General features: G+C 32.8%; 1 pseudogene; it reads right to left on the minus strand.

Moving 5' to 3' along the window:
* Positions 1–10,519: 10,519 nt before the first annotated feature.
* Positions 10,520–10,958, minus strand: LOC125189973 (cysteine proteinase inhibitor 5 pseudogene; annotated as a pseudogene).
* Between the last annotated feature and the right edge of the window lie 1,203 nt (positions 10,959–12,161).

The raw sequence follows: 12,161 nt of genomic DNA on the forward strand, positions 1-12,161 counted from the left end.
CCACAAGATTGAGAAAATGGATGGACAATATTTGGTCTCTAGTTCGGTCTTTAAAAAGGATTCGACATTGATCGCAACTCTAATGTGACATGTCTATTTATTTCTAATGGAAGTACTTATATACTACCTCCGTCCCTGAAAATTTGATACAGTTTACTATTTTGGTCTGTCCCTTAAAATTTGATACACTTCACTTTTACCATTTTTGATAGTGGACCCCATATTCCACTAACTCATTCCTACTCACATTTTATTATAAAACTAATACTTTAAAAGTAGGACCCACATCCCACCAACTTTTTCAACTCACTTTCCATTACATTTCTTAAAACCCGTGTCGGGTCAAAGTGTAGCAAATTTTGGGAGACGGAGGTAGTATTTGTTTTTCAATTTTGATAGTGGGCGTGAGATGTAAACAAAACTGGAGAAGTGAGTTTTCAATGCTTTGTCTATGTAGAATAATCTAGAGAATGGTTAAATAATTGTACTAAACTAGATAATGACATTTGTCCACTCTTACCTTGATAGGAGTTCATATATGTGTATACATAATATAAAAAGAATAAAAAAATGTTGCTAGAGAATTCTAGAAATAAATTTAGCAAAATAAAGAGCCTTTCTATTTCCTCATTTTGGGGACTCTCGGTTCCTCTTTCTCCCAAAATAAGAACATTTTCAAAATAAATTGCAGCTACATTTCAAAGAGAATTAAATATAAGATCATGTCTTTGGAAGTAAAGTTAAGTAGGGTAGGGTAGGCTTATACAATTTTTCAGGTACTGGTGGCTGATCCTTTTGAAAATCCAAGAATCAAGTCTATATAATGAGTGGCTTAGGCAACCTGGTTAAGAAAATGTGAAAAGACATCTTCGTACTGAATACCACTTTGTCGTGAAAAGTATTTCCTCTCAGTAGCAAACTGGTAGAAACAATTGTTTTGGCAAAATTAACTTCAATCAAGCATACGCCAACCCGATCAAGTTTTGCTAGGTTGTTTTAGCATACGTAATTTGTTTAGATGTCGTAAATATATTTTCCGTGTTGATGTAACAACAGAAAACTGTAACAACAGAAAACTTCAAATCCAAGTTCACCTTGGAAGAGGTGTCAAAACCGTCTCCTTTATGGGGTTTTGTGTTGTATCAATGGGGAGTGGATCCCCTGCTGTGGAGAAAACACAGCAGGGGCTGCTGTGCCACCATACGACGACGTTTCCATTCAATTTTGACAAATTCATATCTATCCAAATAACTTTAAGTGACATTAACCATTTCATTGTAATCATTATTTTAGTTATTCACACTGAACTATTATTTCACTATTAAATAACAATTCATTGGGAATTTAGGAGTGTTGGACTAGTCATTATAAGTTACAGTTATATTATGGTAAGTTAATTTTAAAACATAGTTAGATGTCATCATTCGTCAGTTGCGATCGGGAGTTATCAATTAGAGTTATAATTTATTTTTATAAAACTTTATCAAATTCAGCAAGTAGTTTTATACTAGTAGTAATATTAATCTCAATTATTATATTCTTCCTCCGTCACATGTTACTCGCACTTTTCTATTTCAGTTTGTCTCAAACTATTTACACTATTTATATTTTAAAGTGATAATTAGAATATTTAATTAATATATTAAAATTAATTAGTGATCTTTCATTATACTTAAAATACAAATGTAATTACACTAAAAATCGAACCCAATTTACAATCTAAAAAGAAAAGTGCAAGTAACATGAGATGGATGGAGTACTAATTTTATACTAATTTTTTTAAAAAAAATAATTGAAACTTCCTTAGTATTATTTTAGTGTAAATTAGCATCTTTTAATTGAAAGTTGATAATTTAAGAGATAATTGTCATTCAAATTACTATTTTTGGAGTGCTAACTAAGATAATTTGATAATAAATTAATAATACGGTACATAGTTTGTTGCCATATCATACTTTTGATTTTTCCAAATTAGTTTTAATTTTAACTATCATAACACAATTGAGAAAATTGAAATGTTATACTCCCTTCGTCCATAAAATATTGTCCATGGTTGACTCGGCACGGTTTTAAGAAATGTGAAGAAAAATGAATGGAAAAAGTTAGTGGAATATAGGTCCACATTAAAATATTAGTTTTATAATAAAATGTGGGTGTAATGAGTTAGTGGAAAGTGAGTCCATTTATAAAAAATAGATAAAAAACAAAGTGGACAACATTTCACGGACGAACAAAAATGGTAAAACTGGATAATATTTCACGGACGGAGGGAGCATTCGAGTTTCACAGTTATGAAATTAGTTAAAATTTAATGAAATTTGTGATAACTTAGTTAAAATAAATTATAACTATAATCGATAACTCCTGATTGCAACTGAAGACATCTAATTACTAGGTACGATTTAAAATTAACTTAGCTTAATATTACACTTTAAATAATATTGAAATAAGCATGTAACTGAATATTAATTTATGAAAATTTAGTTAGTAGTATTATAAACAATTCAGAAATTAATGACTAGTCCAACACTCCTAAATTCCTAATGAATTGTTATTTAATAGTGAAATAATAGTTCAGCGTAAATAACTAAAATAATGATTACAATGGAATGGTTAGTGTACCGTCAGTTAAAGTTATTTGGATAGATATGAATTTGTCAAAATTGAATGGAAACGTCGTCGTATGGTAGCACAGCAGTCTCTGCTGTGTTTTCTCCACGACAGGAGATCCACTCCCGTATTAATGAGAATATTGGAATTCTTTACACAACGTTAAGAGTATCTGATAATATTTGGATACACCATATTTTAAACTGAACTGCTGAAGCATCAATTTCTACGTTTAATGATTCGGAGTTTGCAGGCTATTGATGGATCACTGTTGATTTTTCTTGTTTTTGTTAATAGTAGTATACATTATTATATGCATTGAAATGACATGGATTTTGATGCACAATTAGTAAAGTAAGAAAGAGAGAAGGAAAAGGTGGTGGAAGTTGTGTTAGTGAATTGTGAGGTCCACATTTAAAATGATATGTAGATTATATTTGTTTAAAACATTTCATATTTATAATTGGTCTATTTTTGGTGGACACCCTAAAATGGTAAAACTAGTCTATCTTCTCTAGACGGAGGTAGTGTATCTCGTGTAACATATGAAGGAACTGGCAGCGGAAGCGGTGCGACGGATTAACATAATTTAACAATTATTAATCACACAAATAAATCACATAATAATCAGATCTATTTAGCATATTATTTAGACAAAATCTATTCGCGTAATTCTCACATATATCATGCTCATAACTTGAATTAATCATTGCTTTAAGAATATTGAAACCTAAAACATGCTTTTCTACGGAGCAGAAATAATACCTAATTAATTCTCCAAAGAATTGAAGATGGCTAGCAGCTTCTCCACGTGACGCTTTGAATACTAGACCATAGATCTTCTCTCTGGTTCCCGAACTGTACTCCGATATCAGTGTGGGCTGATCTCACCAGAATACTAGGACTTAGATAAAAGAGACAGAAAAACTACTCCTAAGAGGAGATGGAAATTCGACCAACTCAATATCAGGGGGGCGAAATTTTTGAAAATTTTATGAATAAAAATTGTGATCATTATGTCTCCTTTATTCTCCTACTTATATTAAGTTCCTTTTGGGCCCATGATGCAATCAAATATATTATTAATATATCCCACATTACTGCCTCGTTTGACCTATCATTTATTTAAATGCATTCATTTCTTTCAATATCTATACATATATAAAAGACAAGTTTTGGCCATTATTTGGATTATATATAAGTTTTGGGCAATATCTTAAAATTTAGAAATTTTGGGTGATGGTTATAAAATGTTACATAACGTTTTATTAAAATCACATAATGACTCCCTAAAGTAAATGTCATTTATAAAATAATGTAGGAATATGTAACTGCCGATGGTTGGGGGAAAAGATTAAAACTGATAGACTTTTGAAATCTATGGCCAAATTAATGTTAATACCATTAATAATATAATGTAACCCCATATGTAACGGCCGATTATAATGTGATTATGGTATACTAAATAATTCTATTTAATGATTTACGAGGAATTTTCTATGCGTTTTTTGACTTTTCAAATCTATGACTAAATGTATCCAATTTAAATCATAAATTAATATTCATTTTAATTATTATGGATTACCTAAACAAATGCATTTTTGTTTCTAGGATTATTGGTAGCCTTAAGTTTTTGTCTATAAATACATGTTCTTTCATTGTAGAATTATCTTTTCAATGAACATTAGATAAATTTCAAAATTGCTCCTCAAAGGATTCAACTTCAGCGATCGACGACGGGAGCTCTTTTGCAATAGTTAATGGAGACGGAGGCGGTGAAGATATAGTCCTGTAAAAGGCGAAGAACCGAAGACACGAGTCGGAAGTTGTGGAGAGAGGGTCGTGTAAGAGAAGGTGAAAAGAAAATAGCACTTTTAAATCTTATTTTGAGGACCATTCTCTATTTGAATGTTTTAGTTCATAATTAAGTTTTTTCTTATTGTTATTATTATTTTTATTTTTTTTTTAATTTTTGAATATTTTTCATCTTAGCTATAATAGTGATTTTTTCTCAAATAAAGAAATCGCAGAAGCTGACTATCTGTAATATTTTGAAGCTGAAATTGTACGTTTGTCCCTACTTTCATAGGTTTCATGCAAAAAAAACATCCAAAGTCAACAAAATGGAGAAAGGGAGCAAAGAAGATGAAGAACATAAAATATCCCATTTTTTTTCTCACTACATAAATCATTAGTTTGGAGATTAAGGAGGAAAATAAAGTTGAAGTAAAGAGTCAACGATAATTCGATAGGTTTCATGCAAAGAAAATACTCAAAGTCAACAAAATGGCGAAAGGGAGGAAAGAAGACGAAGAATATAAAATATCATATTCTTTATGCGCACGTACATAATTATCAAATTGGAGACTAGAGAAGAAAATAAGGCCGAGGGAAAGAGTCAACGATAGTTTCGGCCTTTCGTGTATAAATAAGCAGGGAGAGGAGTTGCAACGCGCGCTGATAGTGAGTGTTTGGTTTGGTCTTTGTTTTACTATTTATTTTCTTTATTTTGCTATTCTTATTAATGTACTTTTAAGGTTGTTTACAAATAGGAAATTTTTTTTCCATAACTTATAAATTATTGTTTTATTTACTTAATGTTAAGTTTTATTAATATTGATATGTGTGCTTTTTATTTGTTCTGTAGTTCATCATTTTTATCGTTTTGCGATGATATTATTGTCTCCTAATATTTTATTTGTATATTAAATATTTTATTAGATTTTATACTCTTGGTATATACTCCTACATTTTTTAATCTTATGTAATGATATTGTCACTTATTTTATTTTATTTATTCATAAAATCAAAATAATAGTACGAAATATTCTAAGTCGCGCATAGTGCGCGTGGGTTAAAACTAGTTAGCATAAAGATAGACATTACATTACATTTTCCAATTCGTCTTTTACTGTAGGAAAGATGTAGTATTAAGCTTTTAGGAGAAGACTTTCAAGATTGAGCATTGAAGAGCTCCACCATTTTGTTAGCGTCCAACAATACCCTCATCATTATCATTGCCGGAGTCACCATCTCGCCCAATTGGAGGCCAAAAGCTTAGCCGGCAATCTGCCGTGAGTTTGCGAGCAACTCCCAGTGCGAGCAGCAGCGTGGAGGGCAGAATCTCACCGGAGACCCGCCGGAAATGCACGCCCAATGCTCCGAACAGCTCCCGTTTCACGCCGCAGCTGCAACCACCCGCCCGGGTGAGTTTTACACCAAAAATTACACTCGCCCGGGCTGCTTCGTCAAGGCGTAAGGAGTCCAGAAGGTGTAGAATTTCTATCGCCCGGCCGGGTGAATTTTTAGCTTCAAAATATACCCGGTCGGGTAGAGCAATTCTAACTGCAAATTGGCAGTTTCTTGCGGCAGTTTCATGGCCGATAGTTGGGCGGTTGCATGGAAGAGAGAGAGGAGGAATTGAGATGCGGGGAGAAAGAGAGAGAGAGGAAGAAAGAGATTTCATCACTCAACCTTATTTTCTCCTAATTATTCCATGGTTTCACTCATTATGGTTGTGCTTAATTTAATCATGATTGGCTAAAAATCTTGTGTTGCTCCAAACATGTAATCGGATAATTTGTTCGTGTGATTTATGCTATGTTCTTCTTTATCTTATGATCATTTTTACCACAATTTAATTACTTGAATCTATTACTTTTGATGCATCAATAGTAGTAGTTCCATAGTCTTATTTAAATGTCTCTTCAACTTTAAATAAGATGGATCTTTGTGGTAATGAATTATCAATTAGAATTGTTTAGATGATAATTTGATAATGGATTTCATGAGCTAATAGTAATTAATCTTTGATTCTCGCGCATCCGTAGGATTCTTAGATTAATGAAAGCTAGTTTAGAATATGTGTTCAACTATTCTTAAACTATTGTATGTCAAGCATGTTCAATGCTAGCATCGTGAATAGATTTTTATAGTCCCGTAATTCATAAGATAGAATTGATTATTCTCGCGCATCCGTAGGATTCTTAGATTAATGAAAGCTAGTTTAGAATATGTGTTCAACTATTCTTAAACTATTGTATGTCAAGCATGTTCAATGCTAGCATCGTGAATAGATTTTTATAGTCCCGTAATTCATAAGATAGAATTGAATATTAGAATAAATCATTGTTTTATCCGTGAATGTTTGGAGTAACAATCTCATCTCTTGTTTTGTCTTGCTAATTTATTTCTTTTAATTGTTGTTGCTTATCTTGAAATCAAAATCTTCAAACCAAATTACTTTTTATTATGTATTTTGTTTGCTTTAGAATTAAATCATCTTTGTCTTCCATGTGGATCGACACTCGAAGTACTACATTTGACGTTGTATTCTTGCACTATCGTTGTAATATTAGAGTTATTTTAATTAAACTTGTGTGATCCTGCACTTGATATTTGAACTCGAAAATTACGCACCAGCCCAGACAGGGATCTATGGAAGGTTTTGGATATGAGATCATCCAATTTACTTTTTACTAATTAAATTGAACCCATAATTTAATATAAGCTTAATTGGAATATTACGAGCAGCCACTACAGAAGTAATATTGAACTCTCCCCATCCAAATCCGAAATTATAAGTAATCCGGGTTTCCGTTTTAACTTTCATTTCCCGTGCTTAAGATAAAAATGTCCATTAATTAATTAATGTCTGCTATGAACTTAATTAATTAACTTCTTATTAATTCCAAGAGTAGACTTAGCCTGAAACGCTTTTTATTATTCATAGAGTAATCAAACTCCAACTAGCTAGGTTCCGAATAATAAAACCTTGTTTCGCGCTCCTCTTGAGGACATTATCAAACGAGACTCTCCTCGCGCACGATTCAATATAATAGCTATCCTAGCACCGCTAGATATTAATCACCACTACCCAATATATCATGTTTATTGGGTTACGAAAAACCCGCACCATTTGATAAGTCAAAGTAATGCATAATCAATACCGTATGCTCAATGCTAACCTACATTGATTAAGAAACAAATATATATCAAGACCTCGCCTTTCAGTAGATAGCCTTAAGGACAAGTCTTGTTGTTAGATCCGTTCAGTGCTATACCACACCAATGTCATCTTATTTCAGTAAGGCTTAGAAATATGCGGACTGACATTGCAACCTTTCTCGATAGATAGTTTAATTCCATCTAGTTTGTGAAATTCTTCTTTTTCTTTGTTTAGTACTGACCGTGTTACCTTAAAGTGGACGTCTCCCACAGCCGGTCTACTAAAACAAAGACTTAGACCTTGTTAAGTTAAATTATACATTTAAACATGCAATTAACATCCATTAAATGTAAAACATAACAACATTATGACAAAAATAATCTGTTTTATTTCTTAGAAAATAAAATAAGAGTTTTACAGTATTCAACACTCGAAACGTGATTTCTAGTATACAAACTCTAACAACATAGCCATATCTTGTCTGGTTTTAATGTTTGGCGGAATGATATAGCCTCTGTTACCGATTCCACTTCCCCAATTCTCTCTCTCTGCGTGCTACAGATCGAGCAAGTCAGAGACGCACCGATTCCACTTCCCCAATTCTCTCTCTCTGCGTGCTACAGATCGAGCAAGTCAGAGACGCCACAACTGAATGGGGCAACCTCCATGCCTTAGCTGATTGAGCAGCGTGGCAAGTCAAACTCAAGTCATCTTGGCGAGCAAGTCAAACTCAAGTCATCCCGCTATATAGTTGTGATTCATGGAATTGGTTGTAGTTCAATTTCTTTATTTGCATTAGCTAGAAGTTAGAATTGTTAAAGAGTTATGTGAAGAAGATGTTAACTTGTCTACAGAGTATTAGAGGTCAGAGGAGAAACAAATAATAACAATGTCCTTTGCAATTTTTTATATACTCTCTCCGTCCCATGTTACTTGAGTCACTTCTTTTTCGCACTCGTTTTGTAAAAATAATAATAAATAGTTAAAGTATAGATAAAGTAAGGTAAGAAAGAGAATAATATAGTTAAGAGTCTTTACTATATTATTCTCTTTCTTACTTTACTTTATCTCCAATTTAACTATTTATTATTATTTTTAGAAAACGAGTGCGAAAAAGAAGTGACTCAAGTAACGTGGGACGGAGGGAGTATTTGTTATAAGAAGTAATTATAGTACTCCCTTCATCCCTGGAAATTTATCACTTATTTCCATTTTCGTTCGTCCCTAAAAATTTGTCACCTTTCACTTTTATCATTTTTGGTAGTGATCCCACATTCCACTCACTCATTCCCACTCACATTTTATTATAAAATTAATATATAAAAATATGATCCATATACTACTAACTTTTTCACCTCAGTTTCTATTACAATTCTTAAAACCCATACCGGATCAAATGGTCACAAATTATGGGGGACAGAGGGAGTATTTGTTTTTGAAATTCTTGATCTATCCGCAGAAGTAAATATAAGCTACACCAGCTTCTTGACAAACATCAATCGTACGAATAAACATTATGGAAATATGATTCTCGCCTTTATCATATCAAATTGTTGCATTCCTTTCAAGGTATCTTTATTCTTAGAGTAGCGGAACAGCCATATCACAGCCACAAAAATTTGTCTGCCTAGTCAGTACAAGGACAAAAAAACTTGTCTGCTTAGTCATCAAAAATAATTTAAGAAAATGTGAAGAAAAAATAAAACGTTTTTGACCGCAGCGGCAGTCTGGGCGGCTCACAATAGGCCACCGCAAAACCGCCGCTCGCCTGCCGCCACCGCCCCGTCCTCACCACGGCGCTCCCCCGCGCAGCAATAGGCGCTGCGGCGCAGGTAATGTGGACACTCTTAGGTTCTGCACCTTTCTTCTTTTGATTTTCTCTTCACTTGATTTGTCACGACCACTCTTTCTAAGGATAAAAAGTTCGGTTGAATCGTTACTAGTGGGGAATCTCATAAGCAGGGAAGAAAAAGGGTAAAACAATCAATGGACTCACGACATGAACTCAGTGAACTTATATCAAAAATATTTTCATAAAATAAAGTCATGCCATTCCATCTTTATGTAAACTTGGGTTTTACTTTAAAAATGTCGAGAAACACAAACACATAGAATCTATCAAATATAATTGCAGATTGACAATAATACTTACGACTATTTTGATTTTATCTTTCAGCATTCTTATTTGAGTGCGTATAAGTATAATTCTATATGTTTATTGAAAATTTTGTTTTTTCTTATAATTCATTTTCTTAAAAAATAAGTTTCATAAAATTTAATTTTTGGTCATTTGTACTCCCTCGGACTGCGAATATGTACCAGATATTTCTTTGCAGTTCATCCGCATTATTCTATTTACTTTTTATATAAACCTTCCAAAATGGAATGTAATGTTTGATGGTTGGCCAACCCAATTTTATATGTCTGGGATTCAATTTGAGCAATTGTGATGACTGTGAATTGAGAGAGTTTATTTGGTGAACTGAGACAACATGTTTGACATTTGCAATAAAATATCCTTCCTATGTTAACTAGAGTGGTGTTCAGTCTACTATAGATAAAATAATTATTAAGGGTTAGTTATGACTAATTATTCCATGATTATTTATTTAGAATTGAGTTGTGAGATTGAATCTCATGAACCAAATACACTACATATTTAATCCCGGAATACAATCTTGCAAACCAAACAACCCCGGGAGTTCGAAGAAATAAACAATATGAAAGTGTTATGATTTCCCACAAGAACTATACGCATAACTCAAAAGTCTCAAATTTGCAATTTTCAAATTTAACATTGCATTACGATAAAAATATGTACCACCTCTCCAATATGCAATCATTCATGAATGTAAAATCCAGAAATCCTTCGTTGACTGCATGCGAACTGATGAAGAAAATCCAAAATTATAGATAAACGATATATAAAATACGTATAGATATGAATTATATTTATCTGTATTTATAGGTCATGAAGCGGAGGCAAAATATCCATCGCGAAGATACAAATTATACAGGTTTTTCGGTAATGGAAAATACAGTTAATTGGAAATTAGTTTTGAATTGGGTCGAAGGAACGGAGAGATATGGATCCCGCGAGGCTGGAATAAACAACGGTGGAATAGGTTTTTTCAGCGGCGCCATCCTTGGCGGAGATGAGGAGCCTGTAATTAATGCCAGAAACCACCTGCGACTCTCCCTTCTCCACAGACACCAACACCAACGACGTCTTCTTCTCTTTGTTGTATTCCGCTACCGCGAAATTTGCGACCGCAACCACCTGCGCCGCGTTCGGATTCCCGATCGGCTTCCAACCGCCAGCTCGGTCTAGGGATGTCGCGGCCACCACCGCCACAATTGAGAGAATCACCAACAAAATGGGAACAGATTTGGATGCCATGATTTTATGATTATGATTTCCTGTGGATCAACCTTCTATTTATATTGGAGAGAGCCTTAATTAACATCTTTTTACTTAACAATTAAAACTCCATAAAAGTAAAATTTTTATTTTTTTTAATATAAGAATTTGGTGGCTATAAGATTAATAAATAAGGCGGGCTCTACCCACGCATTATTTATTTTAAAAAGATTTACCATTTTTAAACTCTCAAAAAAATGCCTTTTTTTTAAAAATAAAATAGAAAAAACGACTTACTCAAGTATAGGGTTATAAATCAGTCAACTCTACTTAGAGGTGTTCGGTTTGCAAGATTATATCCGGGATTAAATTTGTAGTATGATTGGTTCATGAGATTCAACCTCACAACTCAATCTTAGATGGATAATCATTGGATAATTAGCCATAGCTAACCCCCCCATGACTAAAATAATCTCACAACTCATTCCTAGATTGTATCTTGGTATTATTTTATCTTGGAAACCGAACACCACCTTAGTTGTGAAATAATTAGGTTAATTTTTATCACATTAGATAATTTTAAGTCTAACTTCTAATGTTAAGTTTCAGGTAGCACAATCAAGTTCAAAACTAATGGAGAAAATTAATATGTACTCCATATTCTTTTTGTTCTTAATAATTCTATATTTAATAAATTGGCATATAACATAATTAATACTAACATAAATAAATGATAATCATATAATTCAGATAAAATTGTTTTCTATGTTGTTGGTGCGTGCATGCCTTTTATTTTATGGTTGACAGATGTTTGAAAATCGATCTCCTAGTTTCTAAGATGGCTGAAAATAGAACCTCCCAAATTCATTGTGAGCCAGGGATTAGGTTTCCATAGTAAGTTATCGTATTGTGCATAACCACTAGTGTTATTGTTAGTTAGGCTCCCAAATTTTGTCAATTGTGTGGTATTCATTTGGCATAACTACGTTTAATTATGCTGCGTTTTCTTGTTTTCAATATATAAACATCCAATTTCAACTGTCTTTTTCACATTCTCTTTCTAACCATTTTTTTTGCTTTCTAACTCAAAAGTGTCTTTTGTAGCTTATAAGCTCAATTATTCAAAATTGTTCACAAACTTATAAGTTATAACTCTTTTGACATTTTATCTTATAAGCTTCGCTTCAAGAGCATATAAGCTCTCTAAAATAAATCTAATTGAACGAGTTCATTAATATTTTA

Source organism: Salvia hispanica, chromosome 5 (genome assembly GCF_029641045.1).
Source record: "Salvia hispanica isolate PSC_SH4W2 chromosome 5, Shi_PSC_v1, whole genome shotgun sequence".
Lineage (NCBI taxonomy): Eukaryota > Viridiplantae > Streptophyta > Magnoliopsida > Lamiales > Lamiaceae > Salvia > Salvia hispanica.